This window comes from Melozone crissalis, unplaced genomic scaffold (genome assembly GCF_028551555.1).
Source record: "Melozone crissalis strain CALT ecotype California unplaced genomic scaffold, PUWL_Pcris_2 ptg000042l_1, whole genome shotgun sequence".
In the NCBI taxonomy this organism is placed as follows: Eukaryota; Metazoa; Chordata; class Aves; order Passeriformes; family Passerellidae; genus Melozone; species Melozone crissalis.
Window position 1 is genome coordinate 62,721,013 of NW_026535820.1, and position 27,009 is coordinate 62,748,021.

The following is a 27,009-nucleotide window of genomic DNA, read 5'->3' on the forward strand; positions in this document are numbered from 1 at the left end:
GATTTTGTGTAAATATTTGTTCAATGTTTTTAATGAATTCGCTTAGCTTGTGTTTATTTTCCACTAATATTCTAGTACTGTGGTTCCCAATCTGCACTGCCTAATATAGAAAGCCTGATGCTGTAAATGGGGAAGATGGATCAACCAGGCCATACACCCTTGTCACAGTGAATGTGCTTTGTGGCGAGTTCATGAATATGATTCATTTTAAACAAATTTTGGAAAACTGGTCAAAGAAATCCAATTCTGTATTTGTTCACATGAGAATTTGTACCATATGCTTTGGATATGAGAATAGGATACATTTATTCTGTCCAGAAACAAGCTTGTACACTGAATCATCACTAAGCCTGGGAATTAATATTTCAGCTTCAAATATTCAGAAAAAGAATGTGATTCACAGATATCTGCTTTTACTGAGAATTATTTGAAATAAATATAGGAACATTAATATTTTCACAAACTATTAGTAAAATCAGAAATATGCAAAATACATCTGCACTGCCTGGCAATATAGCAAGGAAGCCATGGGGAGGCAACAAACTTCACTTAAATGTTTACTTCCCCCCTCTTTCACATGGCTGTTGGATAACAAACTGCTGAAGCACCAGTGTTAAGTAGGACTTAGGAAGGCAGGGAACATGGGTAGTGCTGTTCTAGCAGAGTGGCAACACACCTTCTTTAAATATATTATGTTGCTCCTACAGGCTGTTACCAGGCTAACGTATAATAAATTCTTCCCTTTTCCTAAGGCAGCACTATCCAATTCAGTTTCAGGTTTAGCAATGTCCAAGTTCATTACCCAGCTTCATCCCACCACCTGTCCTGTGGATTCTTGCCCAGCAAATTTCCTTTCAGAATTTCATCTTTTCACCATCCAGTGTGGTTAAGTTTTTGCTGGGAAGTGAATGTTTCCAAGGCTGGAAAGAAAATGGTAGTGAAGCTCCTGCTAAAATAAATCTTGCTGAAGCCAAGGATACTGGAAAATGAACGACTAATGTCTAACCTACTATGTTGGCCACAATCCTGGGTAAAAGAGCTGCAGGAATATCCAGAAAGCAATAACCTAGATGGTACAATTCTAATCAGGATTTTGGATGCAGAAACAGTAATAAAACTCACCCTTCCCATAATCACATGCAATTTATTAACCACAGTGGCTAAAGAAAGCCTTTTGTTTCTGTGTTGTTATAAGAACTGCTGTGGTATAAGCATGTATTTTAAAAGGCCATTAGTTGCTGCTAAAACATTGGTTTCTCAAATACAGGAATCCATCTCAGTTTATGAAACTAAAAGACTTTTCCAATTTTAAATAATATTTTTACAGACTTATAACAAATCTGATGGTTGCCAGGAAAAGGTAGTTCAGTCTATTTGGAGACTAGCAATTCAGAAACAGATGACAATACAAGGAACTAAGTATAGTATCCATATCATGACAAACCTACCACTCTTTACAAAAAATCTTGTGTCTTGTAAATTATGTCCATCAAAAATATCCTGGACTTTACTTCATTCTGATGTAAATTCATGTAGAAATCATACATGGATAAAAATCAGTATGATTTTGCTGAGGCATGGCACTATGGAATTGATAAAAGGCTTGAGGTGTATTTGGGCTGGTGACTAGGACACACACATGCGCACCTGCATAAAACCAACATTGAAGTACATCAGGCTGCAATTTGGGAAATGCCAGAGTCAAGTTGATCTTGGAAATTCCAGATTCAAATTTCCTGCCAGGTGAGCAGGTGAAACACCAGATGACTACAGCATTTCAGATATTCCATTCTCTGGAAGTCAAATATGTATACATATACATATAAATGCATACATTACTTCTATCTGGGAAAAAATGAAGTTATATTTTGAAAGAAAAATGCTGTATTTACTTCCAAACCTCAAGGGTTGTGAAGGAAAGAATGTTACAACATCACAGACCTTTCCAGACAGCCCTTTCCTCCTCTGGCCCCCACCAAGTCCTACCCAGATGTTAGAGTGCTACCCTCCCACAGGAGAGCAGTCTTTCCTGCTCTCTGTCTTTGTAATGATTTTCCCACACTCTGCCTTCTGCTCACTGCTCCACTTCTCTTGGACTTGGCCAAGACAATTGTCTGGTCTTCAGACATCCCAGTCCCATGGTCCTTGTTCACTAGGTTGCTTTACTTTCCTTTTAGCCTCCCATTATTGACACGATTTCTCCAGTCCTACAGGTCCTATCCACTTCAGTCCTAGCTATACTCTTCTTCCTCTCAAATTTTATGATGTCTTTTGCCTTCTCCCCTCCCTAGTTTGCTTCTTTGAATACTTTTCATACCTCATACTGCAACACTGTCTCAGATCAGACACCTTTAGCCTCTGGCTAACTGCCTATTTCTTTTCCCAGGAGATTGAAATCCCTCAGATTCAAATTGTAGTGTTCTTGCTAGACCTTTCCCTTGCCCCACCTCCCATCTTCTGCCCATTCCAGCATTTTTAGCACCTTGTAGCACTATGGTCACAAGATAAATGCCAGTCACCCACAGCTACCACTGGACTATAATTAATGTGGGAGAAAACTTCAACAGAATTAATTTGCAGTAAGTACCCAGAAAAACATATTTCATTTATACCCACGAAATTTCTAAAGACATATTGAATTTCAGGATGACCTTACATGGAGGTGTAAGGAAAGAAGGAAAGGCGGATTAACTAAAAATTCTGCTCCATACGATAACAATTATTAAAAGGAACACACGGGCAAAGCAGGGAAGGCAACAGATTTTACCCTAGCCCTGTTCTAGGAAATGCCTGAGCATTCCATTAGAACAATAATCATAAGAAGTGATAATAATAGATTTTTGGGTCCACTGAACATAGAACTTTTCAGGCCACAAAGTAAAACTTTGAAAATTTATTTACAATAAAATTACTGTTTTGCCATGAAGAGTGTTTGGCTTACCAGTTTGGACATACTGGTCACTGTGTGTTTGCAAGTATGGAGCTTTAAAATTTATTTTTCATTCTCTGCTTGATTTGTTTTGTCCGTGTTTCTTTTCATTATATATCACAGTACTGCTGGCATGATGGTAGCATGTTTGAAAGTTCCTCATATTTCAATGTTCTTGACAAGCCAATCATTTTTCAACTTGTAGGACATTGTCCAGGCCCTCTCAGAATCATGAGGAACAAGGCCACTGCTGCTCTCAGGATCAAAGCTTCTGCTGAGGCTCAAGTACAGCAGAAAGCAGACAGTCCTGCTGGCATCAAAGAACACACCCTCTGCTACTGAGACTGAAGATTCTCCTTTCTGCATTACTTAGGTTTGTATTGGTGCTCTTCACGAATCATTCTTGAATTCCAGAACTTTCTACAACATATGCATGCTACTGTGCATGGTACACGCGAAGTCTGCAAACCCACAGATTGTGTTTCCTCTTCTCTGTCAAAGACAGATAGCTACCCATTTCCCCACTAAGATGACAAAACTGTAATTCTAGTGACTGATACAGAGAACTGTTTGAATTTAGGAGAAAAATGCGGATTTGTTGAGGGTGAACAAGAATTTTGTGTAGACATGCTGTTTGATTAAGGAGCTGACTATGATATCAATTATCAGCTATGACTGACTCAATTCTACCATTTCAGATATAATCACCAGCAGTCAGACCTGGCAGCTGTGGTGCATTCCTTTGCAGCAATATAGCTGTGTATAAAATAATGATATTTTGGATTACCCAAGCAGCTGGACTGCAACTCATAGCTGGAACTGAAGAAAGTAATACACATTTAATTTAGAGCAAATCTCGCATTTCAGAGTACACAAAGGCCTCAGTTTTAGCAGAGGTAACCAACATCTTGTTCCAGTATCACTTCTTTTCCTCCTAAAGAAATAATTTCTGAGGTTCTGAAGAATAGGTCATAACAACTTTATCAAATGTGCCTGGGACTTTGCAGCCAAAGTCTTATTGAAAAAGCAATGAGGCTGATATTTAACCACCATAAGCAAAGCTTTCCTATGAGGAAATCTGTAAGTTTCTCAATCTCTATTTATTCACACACCATGGCCAAATGATGTCTTCAAGTTAAGATCCTTATAGATAGAATTGATTAGTCCAGTGCTTGGCAGCTACATGGATCAATTTTATTCTTTTTTTTAATTTTTCTTTTTCCTTTTTTTTGACATATGGAAATGTTAAGTATTGGAAATATTTTGGGCTAGCCTCAAATGAAACATTAATTATGTTGGGGAATTCATTAGGTCATTTGAAAAGGATTTTCTTTTTTAATGGAGTATTTGGCCTGCTACAGGATATAATGATCTTAATAAAGCATGATTGCAAAATGTTAATTTCAGAATACCATAATCAAGTTAAATGATAAAGCCAAGAAGTTCCTGGAGATGTCTGCCTACATCAGTTGTATGTAACAGGCACAGTAACAGGTCATTGTAGAAAAACGTCTCAAATCCATTTGCAGCTGCTTGGATTCAGCATTCCTGGTGCAAAGCCATTGGAGCCAGCTTTTCCTCCAGTCCTTTCACTGCAGTGCCTTTGGTAGGTGAGGAATGAGGCTCTGCCACAGGCATGGCTGCTTTCTCTTATCAGACACCAAAGCAGCTGCAGCCCCAGAGCAGTGGAACCAAGGGAGACCAGATCTGTCCCATCATTATTTAAGTCCCAGGAAGAACGGCAAAAGTGGCAAGGGTCAAATATCCTAAAAAGAGAGAGAGAAAGAGCGACCTGCTTCCCAACATTGGCTGAGCACTGGCAAGAAGCCAAGGCTGTCAGAGCACATGGAGTGCTCCCAAGGACGACACGGGATGACAATTCTGTGTCTGCAGCCCATCCATCCTGGCAGCACACAGGCATCTGTGCATTCCATGCACAGGAATTTTTGTAGCAGCAGTTGTAAAGGGGATTAAACAGGTGCCTGATTCCGAGGTACATAGGAAGGACATAAAAAAATGTAATGATATAAAGTTAAGAGGACAGCAATGTGAAAGGAATGAGAAAGGAATAGGGAAAATACTACAAAGCTTTTCAGGTCCTCTTTCCCTCTGAACTTAAAAGGAATTACTCTGAGGTGGAATCAATGTCTGACGGTGAAAATAAGAAAAGAAACAAAAATTGCTTAGTCTGGGTAGCATCCATGGATATCCAGATAAAAACTCAGCATTTCCACTGTCTTGTATGCTTCAGATGTTTTCACAGAGGCAAAGATATGCCACGTGTTTTCATCTGTGCTTTCCCTATTGTATTTCAACAGCATAAGAAACTGAATTAAGCTCAAATGGAATTTAAAGCAATGGAAATTTGTCTAGACAGGATTTAACTATATCTATTAACTCAATGGGACTTTCAGATAGCAAAATAACAGTTTGAAAGTTCCCACAAAGAAGCAGGAATGACACTTTAATTTGGGTTCACAACTTTTCTATTTCAAAAAACACTGAACAGACAGAACATCTTTGGAACAGAATACTTAGTCTAGTCAGGAAACAAAAAGGTTGTTTTCCAATAATTAAAAATTGTATTCTTATTTTCATATTTATATTTTTTGGCCACAAATCCCTACACATTTTATTTTCAGTCAAGTAGAAGGACTTCTGAAAATGTACCATATTTGTTTAATCACCTACTTCAGGCTCTGAAGGGAATGAAACAGCCACAAGAAGACAAGTGACTTTTCCTTTCTCTAAAGCAAATTCATGAAGCAGGTTTTTCACTGGATTTATCTGGAGCTGGATCTTGATATGGCTTAATGGGATGGGTACAGCCTGTACACCCAAGATGGAAAGCATAGCATGGAACAGGACAGACTGCAATGTAACAGAACACGTTTTCAATGTATCTCTACACTCCTTGTGGCTTAGGAAAGACAAAGACGGAGAAGCCACTGTCAAAATGCCCCTGGAAGCACCGACCAGTGCTTTGGAGCTTTGTGCTGCAGGTACAGGAAGAGGGGTTGCTCACATCTCTGCAAATCGGGATCACCAGGCTGACTCCTCCACTCACTGTCACTTTTTGGATCTTGTCATCAGCACCTGATTGCTGGCCATGCTTGGTTCATATGGCTGTGATCATTTCCTTTCTTAAAATAGTGCTTCAAACTGAAACCTCTGCACACCTCTTATGAGTGACTCCACAGATTCATTTAGCATCTGCCACTGACTTTCCTTCTCTCTGCTGCCCCAAGTAGCTCAAGTTGTGCTAAATCTTGTAAATCCTTTCTATCTTTGTTATGCTTAATTATATAGCTGTCAATCTTAAAACACACAAAAGAGGGAAATTTGAAAACATTCTGGGATTTGTATTATACTGTTGAATGAACTGGGTTTTTTCCTATTGCATGGGAAAGACAGATTTAAATGAACTTTTCACAGACAAAAAGATGGGTGAGTCTTTAACAAGAAAGAAAAGAATTGGCAGGTGTATAATTATTTTACTGCTTCTACTTTTGTTACTTTCCTTCCTTATTGTCAGTCTTCACCCTCTCCCCAATCCAGTTAAAATAATAATAATAATAATAATAATAATAATAATAATAATAATAATTCAAGCGTCATCTTTCTATCCTAACTTTGTGGAAAGAGCTACAGCATCCACATATATATATAAAGAGATGCTTCCTCTGAACAAAATTATCTGCTTCTAACCACACATCTCTGGACACTCGCACTGGAGTTGAGGACTCTGTCACATAAATGAGCTACATCTTAGTTACAGCAGCTTAACAAAGTTTGGTCAGTCAATGGACCTGGTAAAGTTGTCTGGCCCACACAGTTAATCTGCCTCTGTTGCAAGGTAAAGTGCATCAGCTTAAGTGACACACAGGACCCATTATGACAGCCCTTATGACAAATGGTAACTGTTTATTCCCCAGTAACTTGAGACATTTGCTCCAGTTAATCAAGGGTAAAGAAACTGTCAGGAATGCAACAACTGATCAGAAAAGAATAGTCTGCTGTTACTGCTGGTGAAGAGACAGACAACTGAAGAAAAGAGAAAAATCTTATTTAATTTGCGCTGCTGAAATCAGACCTGTGCAATATCTGCTTGCTGGGAGGCTTGGCTAGGACCATGAAGAATACAGTCTGACAGAGAAAGAGCACATGAATAGGAATGTACACAGCAGGACTACAAAGAGACTAAACTAAAGCCAGTCATGCCATGGGATCAACATTGCTGCTGCTCAGTGTGCGATGCCCACAACAAGCAGCATCATGTGGCATTGAAAACAGAGAGAGTACAGCAGGACAGAGGGGCAGTATGGAGACCTGTGGCATCAGTGATTGTGGAGAAAGAGGTAAAATGAGCAGAAACACCATTTCTAACATTTACATTGGCATTTCCAACATGTAAGATCTGACCCACGCAGAGACAAATAATATATTATTGTAAACAATATAAGAGACAAATCTCTAATAAGAACATATTTCCTAAGTTCACTCAGAAAGTAATCAATTTGAATAATTTTAATCCCTTTAGACACAAGTTTTAATTTTCTGAATGCCGGTGATATGAGGCACCTTAACATCTAGTCATGTGTTCAAATATACGGTGCTTTAGGCATCCTGAAGATACAGCACATGTTGAATTAATAAAATGTTAATGCAGGAGGAAAGGTGCAAGGGGAAACCTTAACCTGTTGGATGAAAGTTACTGTCTTGTAGTCTTAGTTTGGCCAGTTTTCCCTTTCCCCCAAACTCATCTGCATGTGTGAAGAGAACTGAGCATAAAACACAAGTGCTCAAACTTTATGACCTTCACAATGATGTTGTGAGGTCTGAGAGCCCACAAAAACCAGGCCTTCATTTGGGACAACATTTCATGTGGTGATTTGGTGTTTCCCCTCAGCAAAGCCTTTTTCTACTCCTGGGACAGGCTTTAAGCTGCATCTTAACTTTCAAAAGCTTAAACTGCTTTCTGACAGCTGCTCATGTCTTCTTCAAGTAACTCCTTGAAAGTTTATTCTTAGGACATTGATTTGTTGCTAATAAAAGAAAACGAGCTTGTGTTTGTTGTGAGGTAGGTAGTCTGTTTAAAACTATTGCCACTTGGAAGTGGCTGTAAATAAAACATAATTTTTGCAAGGGAGCTGTCATCCAGAAATCATGCACAGAGCCTTTCCAGATGATAAAAACAACATTTCTAAGACATGAAGGACAAAGATGACTTACAAGAAATACAAACAGCCCAGAGAGTGACTCAGGGAAGGCAGAACCAGGGCCCAGGAGGAGAGAGCACTGGCAGTATGTTGTACTTTGTGCCTTGGTCATGAAGAGACAGCAGCTTCCCAGGCTTTATACACCACTTCTCCAGCTATTCTGGCCTCCTTCAAACAGACCAGAACTGACATGCAACCCCTCCTGGCCAAAGTGCCTAACCCAAACATTGATTCTGGAAGTTATTCCATCCATGACTTGATAACAGCAACATCATTATGGTTACCCATATACCTGCATACCCTGCTTTCTGTTTGCAAGTTTATATCTGCAATGATCTCTCAAGCTCAGTCTGAAGCTCATCCTCCAGATGTCCCCAGGCACCCTGCAACCGCTGCTACTTAGGCAATAATAAAGCTCCCTTTTCTCCCCTTGCAGGATGCTATATTCCCCGCACCAGCAGTTTCATTCATCCAGAAAACATCCATTCTCAAATAAAATCCAGGCATTTTGGAGCATGGTGCTGAGTCATGTGCCTGGAGAAAAAAATGCCTCACTTTCCCTTGCACCACACTTAAATGGGCAGCTGTCATGGCACAACCAAACTCCTTATCCAAGTCTGCCACCAGGCATTTTTTTACCTCAGAGAGATCCACAGGATTGTTCACCAAGAAGTTTAGTTGAGGTCTGATCCAGCTTAGGACTTTTGTGAGGCACTGGGCCGTGCACTGATGTCCTGTTATAGTTAACTTGTTGTAAGACAAAAACCACACTAGACTCCTGGCTTTGCTCGGTTGCCTCAATAATACAGATATACATATACACATTTAATATAGCACAGAGTGTATAGAAAGTATATACACATACTATATGTATATATCACCTTTCCATACAGTTTACTGTTACAGACACTTGGTTCTTCTGCATCTCAGACAGATCAAGAGGGATTTTTTTCCCCTGAAGGAAGGGGAATATTTGTGTATCTAACCACATTGCTGCTGCCCACTTCACTGAGTTATTGCTTTTATCCTCTCAGCTCACAAAAGTGTACTACCTAGCAAAAAAGCCAGCAGACACAGAATTTGGAAAAGAGGGTGAGTAGTCCTCTCATCTATATTGGAAATAAAATCCCTGCCTACTAAATCATAATAAGCATATGGATCCATTCCCAAAAGAGAGAAAAAATTCAGATTTATGCTGCTTTGTTTTCTCCTAGTGGAAATATTGAGCTGATTGAACATGAACTTCTAAAAATAAATTTGAGCAAATCCCACCAGTATTGTTACAGACAGACTCCAACTTCTGTAAAGAAACTGTTGGCTTTTCAGTCCCCCATATTTCATGATCTTTCTCCCAGTGGGTGGGAAACACTGTGCTTACAGTAATGCCTCCCATGCTATAGCAAATCTGCCAGCTGTCTCAATGTATGCAAATAGAATTATGTGCTGAAGATTGCACTGCCCTTTCTGGGGGGCTGCTCTTTGGCTGTGGATGGCCTCTGACTTCTGACACAGCAGGCAGAAAGCCTTGCAAATTTGTCAGCAGCTCTACCCAGTCACTTTTAATCAGAGAACACACAGACCTACCAAAACCTTACTCCTACCTGAAACCTGTGTATCATTACACTTTGCAGTGCCATGGGGCTACAATGTGAGAAACTCACCCTGCTTAAGGTAAATTTACCATTCAGCAGCCCTTTGCTGTGGAAATAAGGAGGCTTGCTCTCATATTAGTTACTGAGGTAGATTGGAGGCACAACTCTTGGACATTACTAGCCAAGGACCAACCTAAGGATGGCAAAGCTGGTTGTTGAATGAAGCTGTCCTGTGTCCCTCCTGTACTTCTTATGCTAAGGCATGCAGCCTAGGAAAGTCAAACTTACTTATTTCCTTTAGAAGTCTTTCTTGCTGTTTATCAATTCCATCCAGTGAACACAGTAGGTATTCACTGCATTTTACTTGTCCTCATGAATACCAGCCACAGCTCTGCCAAAAAATAGCTTTACCCAAGTTAAAACCAGGTGCAGTAGAAAAGGAACTTCTGGTAAGCTTCAAGAAGTATTACTCCCCAGGTTAAAAAGGCATCTTCAGCTTATAGATTTACCACTCTCATGCCCTTCTGAAAAAAATGGATTTGTTTGCTTATAAACAACACATTAGGCAGAATATTAGTATACTTACAAGATTAGGCATGCAGAAAATAGCTTCAAAATTAGATTTGTCAATAAATACTTGGAGAACAAGAACAGGTTTTTGGCGATAAGTTGTCCTGGTGGATGTTAGTCACATTTCTATCCAGAGATGAAGGATAATGAAGGTCATTGTTGTATACATTGATTCAAAATGAAGGACTTTGTCAAAGTCACAACCCACAATGATACTGGAGGTGAGCCTTCCAGCAATCTCTCCTGCAGCCCAGGGGCACAGCTGTCAATGAACAACCCGGTGCTCTTGGTACCATGGCCCCTTCTGAGGGCAGGCCAAGCTCTTGAGCAAAGACACACCATGCTGCCATTTCTGGCTACATTTCAGAGTGTGTGGAAGCCCTCTTTCTAAACCCCAAGTGAAGTAAAAAAACCAACCTCTCACTTGCAGCAGCTATGACAGGAACTGAGGAAGGTTGTGGCAAGCCAGCTCCCACAAAGCCACCCTCCAGGGCACCCTGGAGGAGGCCTCAGCGTGCTTTCATTTCATTGCACCACCAAAGAACAGAGATAATGCAACTGTCCAGCATTTACATTGAAGTCACTCTCTTCCACATCGTCCAGAACGTTTTGCCAGTGCCTTTGGTGATGCTGAGTTGCACCTCCACGGCCCTAAACTAGATTCTGTGAGTATTATGGTGCTCATTAAGTACGATCATCTACTGTTGCTTCTGGGCAGGCCCCCTAACAGCCATCGTGGATGTAAATCCAAGAGCACACATCCTATGATAGATCCATAGGCATACAATGCAGTCATTTAAAACCAAACAAAACCCACATAGGCTTGAGAAGCCCTCCTTTGAGCCTTTCTTCCCTGTACCTCTTGATAAACATCTCTTTTTTCCCCCCTACCACTGACTAGCAGTGACCTTTGCAATATTTGTCAGACCTTAGAATCAGATGTTCAAAAATATGTAGTAAAGTTGTCAAAAATGTTTGTGCTTGCTGCAGCATTGTCCATTCCCTGAGTATGAGTGGGATTAACAGATGGGATGGCTCTGCTCACACTAACATGCACTGCCTGTGCTTTTACCTCCTCCAGGCTATAAAACTATGATCTTCACACCCCAGCTTTCTGTGCAACTCTGAGTCCCATTTTTCAAAATAGGCCTGCAACTTTTAAATATTTGCTTTTGACTTGAAGCTAAATAAACCAAGTCATAAAGCAAGTAAAATGCAACAATTTGCCTCTCTTGTGTCAACAGAGAGCTAAAAGGCCTATGCTCAAAGAGAAGGGTGATGTTTTAGTTCTTTTCCCCCAGTGACACAGAAATGGCTCTTTGTGTATTCTGTCAGGAAAGTCTACCCGAGTCACACCTCATTTAAAATGATCTGGACTATGAAACTCAAACTGGCTGCCAAGGGAAGTGCAAAAGCTAGGATAATAAGTGAAGCCCTCAGAGCTCCTGGGGAAAGCATCAAGTATTTGGAAAATAAACAAAACCCAAAAGATAGAGATTCACTCTAGACCAATGAGGAGGAATTACCTTTTTTCCTACAGGGTTTGTCCTTGGCATCAGCCATAGACACCTGATGGAAATTTTGCAAGCTTTTCAGAAAACACAGAGGACCATGATGTTTGAATTGAAGGTTGCCCCCCCCTAATGCTTGTCCTCCAGTGCCATGATTTAGCACATGTACAGCTACAGCAATTGACACCTGAAAGCAACCAAAATGCAGATTTAACTTAGTTCAGGTCAGGTCACTGATAGTTAAATTTGGAGGGAAATATCTATGAATCATTAAGGCAATTATTTTCATGTAAGACAAAATCCTGAAGGGTTCACACAGTCCTTTCTCAGATAAATGTCTATCCTGAAATCACTAGAAATTTTAACCAAAATTATTTGACTTTTCAAATACAGGGGCCATGAAATAACCACCTCTTCAAGGCCTGATTAAATACTTTTGCCTTCATTGAGTTCTGATTTTTTTTCCATCTAATTCACAAATCCTGATATTTTTCATGCATTGCCTTTTAGAGGACTAACAGATCTTGCCATTAGTGGGAAGGAGTTTAATTTAAAGCAATATAAACAGTGCTGCACAGCTGAACTAAAAGAAGTGGCAATTAAAATGCATCTGCTATGATGGAATGCATTTTAATAAAGATCTTCAGAATGACATTAGAAGTCATGCACAAAGTTTTATTCCTTATGCATGGAGTAACATCAGAAATAATAAAAAATCTTGGCAAAAATAGGAAACATGCATTTGTAAGCCTGATGGAACTATGGTATTGCAAAAATTTTTATTGCAACAACAACAAGACAAATATCTCTCCTTGATAGCCTTTTTTCATTTGAATCAATTTAGTCTAAATTTGCTTTTTCTTCTGTTAAAGGTCATTCTTTTGTAAAGTGATTTTTATAATTGTTGTCATTCTAGATAATTTATGTCAAGTTTTGGCTAGATTAATCTTGAGAGCATCACTCTAATGGATGACTAGCTAATAGATTCATATAACCATTCAGGCACAATACTCACTCAGAGGACTGTCTACAGCACAAAACAAAAATTAGGCAGAACTTCCCTCCTTTAGGTGTGCAGCTATCTGTACTGATCTCTACTGCAAGGTCTTTGAATGAGTGCTGTCACCCTACTGAATCATTCTGTCCATAAATTATTCTCCACAGATTTTTTACTTTGGCTGTGTGTATCAGAAACAAGGCATTCTTTGAATTGTTCTGGGAAGCAGGCAAGGACAAATGTTTCCACAAGGTTGAAATGGTCAGCTGGTCCTCTATGCTGATTTCCTGTTTAAGTATTTAACCCACAACATAGCAAATAGGAACTCCAGGAAGGCACATCAAAAAGCCAAACAAAATTAAATCAGCACACTCTGCCTGCCAGCTCTCTTCCTGACCTGTGTGTATTTGGCCGAGTCTACGAAGTACAGTAGCTGAGTGTTCAGTGTGAGATGTGAAATTATGGTATGACAAAATTCTCCCTGGATCTGAGAAGCTGCCACAATCCTGTCCTCATTTATGCTATCAGCTCACTGGATGTCAAAAAAGGCATTCAGTCTTTCTGGGGCTCAATCTCTGATGCCATTTTTGAGAGTATGACTGTGCCTGGGCCCAGAGTTATCTGTGTTAAGCCCTCATAATCTCAGTTTCTGCAAGGTTTCGTATCCCCTCTGAAGAAGAAGTCCCCTGCTCACAATTGGTCACCACTTGGTAATCTGTCCATTGTTTCAATTGCACTGCAGATGTGCATCCAAGGCAAATGCACTGTGAGGTATCTTCAAAATTAGCATTTGTCTTTCATATGCAAAACCTGGAAATGAAAACTGCTCCACTTTAAATTGCACAGAGATGTTTTGCCACTTTTTACTTGATTTCAGAGACAAACTCATTGGAGCCAGGTAACTGGGTTTTTGTGGCAAGGTTTTGGTAGCCGGAGGGGTGCTACAGGGCTGGGCTCTGTGAGAAGCTACTGGAAATTCCTCTTGCTGCTCTGAGTGGAGCTCAGACTGGAGCAGCCTGTTCCAGAGAGACTGTACCCTGTAGAAGGGACCCACAGTGGAGCAGTACATGAAGAACTGCAGCCTGTTGGGGAAGTTTGGGAAGCCACTGTTTCCTGTGGGAGGGACCCCAAGCTGGAGCAGGGGAGGAATGTGAGGAATCCTTCCCTGAGAGAGAGGGAGCAGCACAGAGGATGAGATGAACCAGCTGCCAGAGGAGGTAGAAAATCTGGAAGTGAATCTGTGTTTGGGAAGAAGGGAGGAGTGCAGTAGATTTGGTTTTAGTTACCTTAATCCTACTCTGATTTGACTGGTAATAAATTAAATTAATTTTCCCCAGGTCAAGTATGCTTTGCCTATGACAGTAATTGGTGAGAGATCTTCCCCTGACCTTATTTTGACCCACAAGCTTTTAATTTTATTTTCTCTCCCCTGCCCAGTGAAGAGGACAGCGACAATGTGGTGACGGTGGGCACCTGCTGTCCATCCAGGATCAACCCACCACAAATAGAAAGATTGAAAATAACATGCCATGGTTCTCTGAGTATTAGGGTAGCAATTTCTGGCCACATATGGACTCCTTGTGGTGGCCATTAGTACAATATTTCTTATTGTACTCCACGCCCTTATACAGGGTGGATCAAGTGCTAGCTGAGGCAGTTCCATGTTTAAAAAAAACCCCAAAAATTTACAAGGACACTGATGACCCCATTTTCAGATTTTTACCATCCAACTGCACCGGGCACTGGATTAATCCTTAAGCAAGTTAAGAGCTCAGTTCAGCAATGACTTGAGCTATAAATCAGCAAATAATCTCACTGAAGTGAGCAACACCATTTTGTGCTCATGGCTGTGCACTAAGCCAGGCACTTGATCCCACCCCTATCAGAGCACACGGACGTGCCTGGCTTTATGTGCTGGGCCCAGCCTTCCCATCAGCAACACTCTATTGTCAATCAGTGCACTTGGATGCACGACTTTTTGCTAACCTTAGGAAATGTCATTTTTATTTTTTCTACTTTAAATTCTGTTATTTTTTCCACTCTGCTTTCTGGTTTTTGAACATTGTGAAAGCATTTGGCAGATGTTTTTTGACTTTCCCAGTAACCACAAGGGTTCAAATCATGCTATTTTTGGTTATAGTGGTGTTTAAGTGAAAACTGGGGATCCTCTCCAATTGCCCAGTTTCAAAGGCTGGGGTTTTAAAAAAAACAATAATAAATGCCACAAAGCCTGTGATGAGATAATGACATCTGACAATACAGAGTGTGATAGCTGTAAAAAAAAGAGTTATTCTCTGTCACACTGGTAGGAGATAAAATCCCAAAAATTTATTAGGGACCACATATTTTGTTGCCCAATATTTCACAGCTACCACAAAATTCCCCTTGGGGGGAAGGTGGGCTGTTTCTGACCCTTTGGATGGCCATATTTTCTCATTTATTTTTCACTTCCCTTCCTTCTAGCACCTACTTAGCCTGTTTCCCACTTTTACATTAAGAAGACTGAAGAGTTATCAAAACTTCACCTTCCTGCCTGTCCATAACTGCATAAATTCATCAAACCCATAAATTCAAGACAGCAGTGTGTACATCCTGTCTGAATGTAAAGAGCTTTCAGCTTTCTGGACATGTTGATTGAGGGGACTTTTTTTTCTTTTTCTTTTCTTTTTTTTTTTTTTTTCCCTACTGGACTGAACGATGTTGAGATGCTGCCACCTTCTGATAGACACTTGAGCTGCCAGTGGGCTGCAGAAGCACATTCCCCCATTTCCTCCAGCCTTGTAAGTTGATTTATACTGATCCTCAACTGCATTGCTGCAATATATAACATGACAAGTTAAACGCAGTGCCTGCCAAAAAATCTTGATAGGCTCAGCTTTTGTGCAGAGGCACTTGAAAAGACCATTACTGCTGCCATCCAACTAAAGTATGCTCAATATTTTTGACAGTGAATTATCTGAACAGCAGTTTATCTCAATGTTCACTTGGTGTTATAACAATTTAAAGATTAAAAAGATGGGAGAGAGAAAAAAGAAATAAAAGGAAAACCTGTTTTTTTCCAGCTACAGGAAAGTGGAATTACTTTTTCTGTGAATTTTAGATCCATTCTGTACTTGCTCCCAAATGCATTTCAGAGCACTCACATATCAGTGGGCTGATAATTAACATAGTTGTAGATCGCATTTATTTTTTGTCATTTTCTGTCAAGATCTTATGTCTTCAAAAATCCACCCATGGTTGCATCTTCTCAGAGATATCTTGAGTGGGATCTTCAAGGCAGTGGCTTCAAAACTGAACCAGTGAGGAACAGATCTGAGTTTCCCATCTGCTTCTCTGTAAGGCCTGTGTCCTGCTCTCTGAACCTCTTTAGAAGATACAAAATCAATAGCTGCATGACCGCTGCAGTGATTCAATGCACAGCCCCATCTCAAGAAAGCATCATTCTCACTCACTCCTTGTTTTTTGCAGCTTTATGCTCAGGAGAGCAGAATATGTTTTCCTCCACTATATTTCTGTAGACCAGAAATCACCTCTGGTTGCAATGCCAAGACTGTCCTAAGACCATTCTCAAATCTCAAAATTGACAAAAAGATCCTTCTGCTTATTTATGTGCAACTAAGTAAACTTTTCTAGCTTAAATGTATTATTTAGGAGATAAAGATTTGAGTCAAATAAGATGTTTTGCAAACTCTTGTAAATTTCATCAAATTATTCTGGCTTCATAATTAAAATAATTGTTGTAATAATCAGAATACTTTGGGCATTTTCTAAACCTAAGGCTTTGATTTACCAATCCACAATTATTTGCTAATCTTAGTTTTCAAAGATTGTTAAAATTTCAGAAAGGTTTTTTTTTCAGTTACGCTGAAATCCTCATCTTATTTTCGTTTTCTGAAACTCCAGCTGAACCAAAAAACCCTGTTGTTTCCTACTGAGCACTCAAAAGCACCTTAGCCAGAAACTCTCAGCAATTAGTGGCTTCAAGGTAAAACATCCCCAAACCCAGAAAACTCCAAAGCAAGTAACGTGATGGGAGCAACACCACAGTGTGCCCTCTCTGGCTGGTGTGACATGGCCAAGGACAAAGTCAGGAGGGGCCACAGGCAGCATGGTGCCTCAAAGCTGTGTGCAGGAAAAAAGGGGCTAAAGCAGAAGCTGGAATGTGGGCTTGCAGTGTTCCTTAAGCTACTGCTAAGAGGTTTGTCAAACCCAAAGAGGAGGGCAAGTCCCATGTCATTTGGCTTAAGTTACTTAGGCAGGATCTGCACCTCTATATTTAGGGGCCCATAAATCAAAAGGAGTGGCAGATTACTGGCCTGAGCTACTTATTATGATAGATGCCAATCACTTTGATATTTAAGACAAGAAAGTTCAGCTTCATTTCATGTTGGAAAGTGTTTCTGGTGGAGAAAAAACATTTCATGTGAGTTAAACAAAGCTCACTACACCAAACTCTGCCAGAGTGTCTTTATGCATTCATACATGAACGTTTCACTCCTCCAGCAATTCAACACTTTCTTTCCTCTACCATAAACATTACTCTGTGATGTTATAATTCATTTCACTGCTCTACTGGATAAAACTGATCCATTCTTCAAGCCACTTGTGGTTCATTTTCCTAAGTAGTGAGGTATTAACAGAATCATGAGCAAAACAAGACAACAAAATTTCATGTATTGGCTATGTTTCTGTGGCCAAATTAAAAGTACACCACAGTGACCAAAACTCCACACTTAATGGCAGTGCAACACAGAATGATTTAATGATTTTTCTGCATGTGAATTATCTGAATTAGGCTCCATATTCTGGCCTGGAGGAAAGCTTTCAGCAAGAACTGAGCAGGAGACCTGACAGCAGCTACAGAGAACTAGAGAGGAAGAAAAATCCTCTGATGCATTCTAAGAGATGTTGTGGCACCCGAAATGAAGGCACCTGTTTGAGTCCAAGAGAAAAAGATGAAAAAGATGAAAGAAAATAAGCGAGGCATATTTACTTGAACTTCAAAAAATTTGATCTTATCATGGTATGAGAACAAGAGAATGTAGGAAGTTCTGTATCCTGATCCAAATCACTGTGAAATTATGTTTTCAAAATAAAAGTCAGTGATTACGGTTTCACAGATATAAGAAACATCCTGACAGCAATGAGTAGGCATGATAAAGTAGGTCAAAATTTCTACTGCTCTCTGCAGGCTATGGCAATTCCTTGGGGTCAGTGGAGAAGGAGAGACCCTTTCTTTGTCAATACTATGTCATTTCTGAATTACACTTCCATTGTACAAACTGTGTAGTTTAGAAAAATGGTGGCTATTCCACTGCAAACCAGATGACATTTTAGAAATACGATTTGACATGAGTCTTTTAAGAGTGAGTTCCTCCTTCTGCTAATGGCTGGGAGAAATTCCCACCCATGTCACTTAGTATTATCATATCAGCTCCACCTTCCAGACCCTTAGCCATCTTGGTACCTATGGCAGCAATATATGGTGCTGTGACCTACAGAGCTGCTACAAAACTAGTTTAGAAATTGTGCAAGAAATATCCCTGGGTTTTAGAGAAATGTTTTAATTAACTACAGTCAAATGAATCACAGTCTTTCTATTTCCTAATCTAGCCATGCTATAAATTATTCTCTACCTTACCAGTGATCAGTCTGAGTGAGGCAGAAAGAGAGGTTTCACCAGGGCTTTGTGATCATTTTGAGCTCGGATGCCAGCCAGCCTCTGATTGCCTCAGGGATGCTTTTTTGCCCATCACCCCTCAGCAAGCCTCCACAGAGGAGTTCACATCCTTCAGGCAGTTCCTTTCTTCGCAATGTGGAGACACAAATATCTTCTCCTCTTCACCTGGTATTTCAGATCAATACCTTGTCACTTCATTCACCGGTTGCTGCTTTAGCCTGTAGTGAATTTTCTGGGGTGTTTGTGCTTTTTCATCCCTTTTTTTTTTTTTTAATGAGTATTTTTAGCGCATTCCTTCACCTTTCTTGCACAGCAGTGATTATCTTCATTGTAGCTCTCTCCTAACTCCATATATCACTTCATTACCAGAGATTTCTTAGAAATCAACCTTAGCATTCTGAATAAAAACACAACCTGGCCTTCAGTTTCTGGAAAGTGCTGTTCTATGGGATGTCAGACTACCACAACAATGAACTGCTGTGTGATCTGCAGCCGGCCTTTGCTCAGTGCTTTGAGCAGTATTAGCTCTGTTTTCTGATTTTCCATTTGGACCCTCTTTGGGTGCTGCATTTCTCAAATGCTGGAACATGTTGCTAGAGTGTAAACATTGCAATACCAAAATCAGCTGCTCCTCCATCTGTAACTATCATTTAAACATCCCATTCCTGCTATGCAAGAAGAAGAAACATTGGCAGATTTGAGGGGCATCGCTAGCAGTGCACTGCTGATAAGAACTCCTTGCACATTGCAGCTAGAGGTGGGAAAGCACTGCTCCAGGGAGAGGTCCCTTCCCACAGCCATGGCTTCTGCAGGTGTCAGCCCATTCCAGCTCTGGTGTTTTGCTTTTTTTTTTTTTTTTAATTAGGACACATTGTGCTGAGAATTCATACTTAAAAAATGAAAATCAAAGTTGCTGGACATGTGTGAATCTGGAGCCACCATCACAGGTTTGTGTGCAAAGGGACATGGCCTCATGGGCCAAAATGTGAACCAGGTTGCTTTCATCCTCTTTGCAGAAATCAAGGTAATCAGTCACCTCCAGCTCCTCAGTGCCTTTTCTGCTCATGGAATGTGTCAGTCCCTTACTACCCTTACTTTAAGAGAAAAGTTAAAATCATTGAAATCACTGAAGAATCAGGTGTTATGCTGAGGATAGCCATGAAAGTAGGTTGGGAAGTAACATCTAGATGTCAAGTTTCTGACAGAAAACAGATGAGAAATGCAATGGAACACAGATAGCATTCAGGCCAAAATGCTGTCCATATTGCCAGGAAAGAACTTTGAAAGGAAAATTGTTACAAAGATTATTTTAAACTTAATCTTTTGTCTTAGGCATGTATGGGAAGAAAGGAGATTTTTTTTTAAGCTTGAAAAAAATATTGTATTAAAATATTATGCTAACCTTTGACAGTATTTCCAAAATCAAAGATTTTGACCCTTTCATTTGTGCAAATTTTACAAAATGGATGACTATCCTGAAATATGTGTTCTGTGTTGTATAACTTTCTACTACCTTTTTTTAAATTTGTTTTTGAGTGGGTTTTAACTTAATAAAACTGAGGAGGTTCTACCAAATTTTACTTGAATAAACAGAACTTTCATTTGAAAACTTGGGGGAAAAAATACTTGAAAGAACCATTCATCCATGCCTATGCAAGCCTTCACTCCATCCACACTAACAAGCAAGAGGATGCCAATATAGAAACACAGGCACTTGGCTCTAATCTGAGTGAGACTAAGAGGACAAGCAGTTTTTTGTGAGGAGAAACTGCCCATGAGGCATTTCTGTACTACAGATGCCTATGCATACTAGGGTGAGCAGCAAGAATCTGGCCTGCTTATTTGAACAGCAGTAAGGTAAATACAAAAGCAATAAGATAAAATACTATTAGTTTTTCACTGCTTTCCCCCCCTTTCTTATTGAACTTCACTTTTCATTTTCTATTAAGGTCAACTGGGCAGGTTTTTCTGAAACTCCTATATGTTGAAATGTAAATAAAATAAACCAAGGAGGGACATGAAAAGAAATGACTGGTCCTAATGAGTGTAAGTTTATACCCTGCGCCATAGAGCTGACAGGAACATCCCACAGGCAGGGTCAGATACTGAGGGGGATGTTTACAGCTCCACTGACATCAGCTGAGGACTCAGCCTAGCTGTGGAGCCTGGTTTCTAGCATGGCAGTAAGCGTCGGCACACTGCCTTTTGGCCGCTCTGCGGCATCTGCAGAGCCAAGACGCTGCTGCACAGAGGTGGCTCCAATGCTTTCCCTTCTCCATCCCTCGTGATGCAGCACCCAAAAGGATTAACAGGAAAGGATGTGTGTGGCTGTCCTCTTCCTCCATCAGGCAGTGAGCAGGAAGGGAGAGAAAGGAGGGGGAAAGCCCTTCATCCCCATGAGTTTCTCTTTCTGCCAGCAGCTGATGGGGAGTTGCCACCAGCCTTCCCATTAGAAGTTTACAGAAAAGGTGAGCTCATCTCATTTGATTAGGACTGTCACCATCAGACAGTGTTTGCAATTAGTCCACGCCAACCTTATTCAGGCTTTGGATGCCTTTCAGCAGCGAAAAAGGGAACACTTGAGCTCCATTGAATTGGAGCGTGGCATCTGCTGCATGCTGGGGGGAGAGGTTGGGGGTCAGCGCTTGATTTTGATAAAGCGTGCCAGATTAATTGTCTTCGGTAATCCTGTTTGTCATGGTAGATGTGCAGAGAAGTCTTTGTGGCACAGCCTGACATATGGGCTGGCCGGCTGCTTGCCTATTCAGTCCCTCCCAGCACATGCTCTTCACAGTTGGCCTAGTTCCCAGTGCCTTGTTTTCCCGGGGAGCCAGCCTCCTGCGCCTATTCAGCTGGCCCCCCGCTCCACAAACAGGCTCCCTAATCTTCAGGCCTGTCTGGGCTATTCAAAGTGATTGCATTATTCAAAGAGATCAAGAAAGAGAACGGGCCGGGAGGGGTAAGCGAGAGAGGGGGAAAGAGAGCGGTGCAATTTGGAAAAGAAATAATCAGCCATGTACTTCAGGCAGAGCTCTTCAGGAGGCTGATTATAGTCCCTCTCCAAATCTGAATCTATCGTAAAATTATACCCTGCCTCTTTTGTAAAATAAATGCTAATAAGAGGTAATTTGGACCCTGCTGATTATTAACTTCAGTGGAGATGGTCTTTTTACCCCATGTTTTGTTATGAATTCTTGGATTTCTCCCCCCGTTAGGATCCATGCTCCACAGCAGAGAAAGAAGCAGGAGAGTTAAGGAGCAGGACAAATGTGGCATGACAGAGGATAGGGGAGCATCTAGCTGGGCAGACCAGTCTGGAGTTACTGAAAGACCACAAGCAGATCAGTTTCCTGAGAATGGATCCAGCACACCCGTGTTCCCACAGCGTAAGTGCAGAGTCTATCCTGCAGCTGTACAGCCACCTTACAACAGCTTGCTTCCCCAGGGAAGGGGAGAAGGGAGATGGTTCTAAGCTGATGTGAAAAGGAAACAGAAAGAAATAGCTGAAACTACCCTCACCTGGGTTTCTTAAGTGCTATTTGATTATGCATTTAATTACATGCTCAGAAATATTACTTTACAAGAGCTCGTAGGATACATAGTGTCTAGTTTGTTTTTTTTTTCTTTTAATGGGAGCAGCTTTGGAGAGATGCTGAGAATTCAGTATGTCAGTCAAGCCCTGGACTTCTACAGGCCATAACCTAATCTATTTCAAACCCCATCTTGACTGGGCTAGAGTCAAGTCTTCTGCCAAAGAACATTCTTCCAAGTATAGGTGTAACATAACAATAGGAAAAACAACAAGTCAAACCCAAAAACAACCAACCAACCCAGCACGAAAAAACCCAAACAATACCCATCCTCAACCAATTAAAAATAAAGCACAAAATTTTCTTCACTACATTTTTGCTTTTTTATGATTCAGAGAAGCAGCAGAAAGAAACAGATGCTGCTGAAATGTCCTGTATGAACATGCAGAGAACACATAAACTGCTCTGACCCAGAGTGCACATACACCAGTTATTTCCTGTACCAAGGATGTGGTGGCATTAGTGTGGTGTGATTTGCATGTGCTGTATGGTCATCTGGCAGATCTTCACTGTCATCTGATACATTTCAGCCAATGTTGAAGAATTCTCCAAACCTCTGCCTGATGCACTACTAAAATTGTTATGTTGTTGTCCTGCAAGGAAACAACTAAAGCATTGAAGAAAGACAGGGAGTATCTAAGTTTAAAAGATCTTTCTTTGATATTTTTTAAAGCCAGTTTTACCTCTCTATGCTTCTCCCACAATGTCTTTAGCATCATCCTCTATCACTGCCCAGAATTTTCTGATTAACTGCTTGACAAATCAATTCCTGGCTTCTCCTGAGCCCTAGAACTTCAGGCAAGCTCATCACAGTCACATGATGTCTTCTGCAAAAGCTCAGCACCACCCAGATGAATTCAGTTCAACATTAAGGAAGCCTTTGAGGCCATTAGGCTTTTGCTGGGTGTGTGCTGAAGGAGAGGGGTGGCATGCTCAAGTCAACAATCTCATTTTTAACCATAGTTTAGTTGTTGTAGCAGAAGGACAGCTCAATTTATTTTTGCAACAGTGTTGGTATGTCTCTTAGAGATATATAAATCTTCATCTTCAATAGTGCCACTTTTATGGTCAAATGAAAAAAGGGATTTGTTTTATATTAACAAATAAATTTATTTGTTAATATATCTGCAACAATATAGACTAAAAAAACTTCAGAAATCCTATTTGTTGCAGACAGATTTATTGGAAAGAGAAAAAGCTTTCCAAATATTCATGTTCAAGGCAAGTGTTTTCCAATTCCCTGAGAAGCTGTAAGTTTCATCCATCCTTGATAAAATATCTTGATCTAATATGTGTTTGTGAAGACAATTATCAGAGAAATTAGTAGAACCTCAAAATTTGGTTTTAATACTTCACACCAACAAGTTCATTCAGAGGATAAAATTTTACATGACCATTGCATCAATTTTTTCCCGTAATTTCTGAGAAGAATGAGAAAAATATCAGCAAATAATCCAAACTGAATTGCTGTCATTCAGTGAATTTCAGTCAAGGTGAAGTGGTCACAGCACCAGCCTTCCAGAGCTCAAGAGATATTTGGATAAGGCTCTCAGGCACATGGGGTGGGGTGAGATTTGTGGGGTGGTCTGGTGCAGGACTAGGAGGGCTTTCTTTTTTTATAATGATCCTCGTGGGTCCCTTCCAACTCAGGGTAGTATAGGCAATTTTAGCTATTAAAATTATTCCAGTTACATTTTAAATAGAAGTGAGTAATTTAAGGAATACCTTAAGCCTTTCTTAAGAAAGAGGGAGGAATCTTCTTTCCTCCAGTGTCTCTGAAAGTTGGCCATGGGCAGGTGGCAGCAACAAATAGGAGTTTCTAATACCAGCCATCCCTGATGCACATACATCTCCCCTTTCCTCTTGTTTAAATTCACAAAGATTTACGAGGAATGAAACATCTTCTTGCTTTAGGGATAGTTTGAATGATCAGTATTTTTAGCAACCAACTGCACAGCGAGAGATTCTTCAAAGATTAAAATAAAGTAAAAACTGGGACTTTACTTGTGAATTTAGTAAAATCCTTTGATACATTTTGAGTAATGCTTGCCATGTATTTTGATGGAAACCAAGGGCAAACTTCTGACTTACTGTGTGACCTAGTACAGCTCACATAGAAAATAGCAGGGAAGGAAGGAAATGAGCTCATCAGTGCCCTCTAACTTGCAAGTTAAAGCCAAATGTGTAACATTGACAGGAAGATGCTATATGGAGATATATTTCACAGCATCAAGCAGTTTTTAGAAGAAGATGGTTGGAAGAGATTTGAACAAGGTCACCTCTCAAAAAATAGCTGTTTTCAGTTGATAAGTAAGTCATAAGTAGTGTGTTTGTGTCCCTGACACCTTCTTAATAATACTGTTCTCCTTCATACCTTTTGCAAAATTAATTTTTTATTTCTACAGGGAATAAACTAAGTTCCAGGTCCTTCCTGGGTTTTTGGGCTTATTAGTTACCAAAACCATCCAAAAACTGTAGTTGAACTGGGGAACACATGCACGTCGTTATGTTGTATGACACTGATAGTAAATGAAAAACTGTAACATGTATGCAGTGAATGGTCATTGACATAGCAAGAGCCTCATGTTACTAGCGATACAGGTATTATTTTCTGCTTTTCTCAGTACATATCTACAATTCCATTTCTCTGGAATCTTTGAAAAAATCCAAAAGTAAAAACAGGAGTTGAAATTAATTAAGTCCCTACATATCACACTACCTCTTCTACTTTTTGACATTAATACTTAAGTACCACGCCAAAGAAAAACTAAAATTATATTCCAGCCTTATGACAACTACATCAGTTGCCTGATATCAGGTAAGAACTAGTCATTTGCATGATAAAGTCCCCAGTGAAGACACAAATAACTCCCTGTATTATAAACATGTTATACCTTCTGTATCTTCATGAAAGCAATATGTTTTACAGTAATTAGATGTATTTTGTATTTTTACAAGATAGAATAAATTTGGACTGACCCAATTCTTCATTACTGTGAATCTATATCCCTATGAGTAGCTAAGAGAAGTGCTGCTATCCTGATATAGAACATTCACTACATTCCTGCTTTGGAGACTGAATATATTTCTGTATCTTATTCTATACTGCACTCTTAATGTCCTGTATGTAATGGGGTAATGAAACAAAGAAAATTAAAGTAGAACAATCAGAGCACAGGAGAAGCTTTTGCTAAGCAGGGAATGTCTTTTCATTTGTATCACTCACAAGATTACTGAGTTAGAGAAGAACAAATTAATCTCAGCCACTGTTTTACATTCTTGTTCATGCCTCCATTTTAAGGTCAAAAAGGTCCCAGTCATCTCACTGAACGTGTCAGGAGTGAGAGCAGGTCTAGGGCTGTAAGGACACATACCTTTGACAAGTAATACAGTTGCTGTGGCTGAGACTTCTCCCTTCTCCTTGGGTCCCTGTGAGAGCAGTGCCCCCTGATCAGGAGACTTCAGGGTGAGTCTCATTGTTCCAGCACTTGAAAAAAAAACCATCAGAAATATTCACAAAATATACAGGATTAAGTAAAGATCCAAAAATGATGACACACACAGTAAATGTCAGCCTAATGTTCTGCCATGCATTTTTAAAAATAATCCTGGGACAGAAGCATGTGTTTTGGGTTGGGATTCACATCATTTAACTTCAATAACCTAAAAGTCTAGTGCCAAACTAAAGCTCAGTTTTAGAGTGCACAGAATACCCAGGAGGAGCCACCATCTTCTCCAGAGGGCAATTAGTCCTGTTCTAAGATAACTGATCTCAGGTTTAACCTCTGGAATGACACTTTCTGTATTAGCTATGAGGGATAAAAATGGGTAGTGTAGTTCAGATGGATACATTCCAGTTCAATGAAAACCTCCTTTAGTGTTACCAGTGGAATTTTTTCAGGCAAAAGACATTAGGATTTTATCTGACTGTTGTTATTACACACTTCTATAATGGTGTGGGACCATAATGTTCTCCATAGTTCACAGAATAGAATGTTATTCTGCCCAATAAGGACTTGATATTTTCATGGATGCAGTTTTTACTTTGAAATAAGCTATTAAAGTAAATTTCCATGCGCTTTTGTTATTTGCGAGAAAATAAAATTATTCTCCAAGAAATGGCTCTGGTTCAATAAGACAGGTTGCAGTAAACCTGTATGCTCTGGTTTGATAAGACAGGTTGCACCATTCAAAGGAGTATTTCAGATAAATTGACCAGCCATTGTAAATGCTTTCCAAGAGGAAGAAGTGAGAACAGAGGCCCCACAAGTCAGAAGGTAATGCTAATTCCTCTGTGTTAGAAGGCTACTGAATCTGCATCACCATAAAATCTGAAGTGCAATTAATGTGACTGAATCAGGAGACATATGCAATTGAGTATTTTTTTCCTTACTGATATCCACCCTAATACTGGAGTAGGCAATAGAGTCTTCAAAGAGTCAAAAGAAAAAGTTGTCCATTTATTGCTAAATTATGCAAAAAAACGTGGAGTGCATAAAGATTCTGTCAAGCTGAGAGAATGTTCACATGTAGAACAAATCTTACCAGTGATCAAGGAATCTGAAAAGAAGAATTTATCAGTCTTTTCTGGACAAGGTCTCTTTTAGCCCCCAATCCTTTACTTTCTGGCTTCTCTCTTTCCCCTTCCCCCAGTCTCTTCAAAGCTTCCAACCACTGTCATCATTTCCCGTGTTTGCAAATGGATAAGCACAGGGCCCTGCTTCTCAGAAATGCCCTGCAATCAGCTGGCTCCCTCCAGCCCCCCACCCCCAGCCACTGCTCTCCCCTCCACTGTGCACAATGTCTTGGTGACAGGTGGCTGCTGCTTTCTGTAATTCTGGATACAGCTCCACTCAGACTCAGTGGCCTGTAAAAAAACCTAGAGCTTATGAAGAGAAAAAGCTCTGGCTCTGAAAGTGCT

General features: G+C 40.1%; 1 long non-coding RNA gene across 1 annotated transcript in view; it reads right to left on the bottom strand.

The window, feature by feature from the left end:
- Window positions 1-26,749, bottom strand: part of LOC128942703 (uncharacterized) — a 47,771-nt gene extending 21,022 nt beyond the window's left edge. Inside the window, exons 1-2 of the long non-coding RNA XR_008483633.1 lie at window positions 26,634-26,749; window positions 25,463-25,575 (exon numbers count right to left, since the gene is read on the bottom strand). This is a non-coding gene — a long non-coding RNA (uncharacterized LOC128942703). The remainder of the gene's footprint in view (window positions 1-25,462; window positions 25,576-26,633) is intronic.
- Window positions 26,750-27,009: the final 260 nt, after the last annotated feature.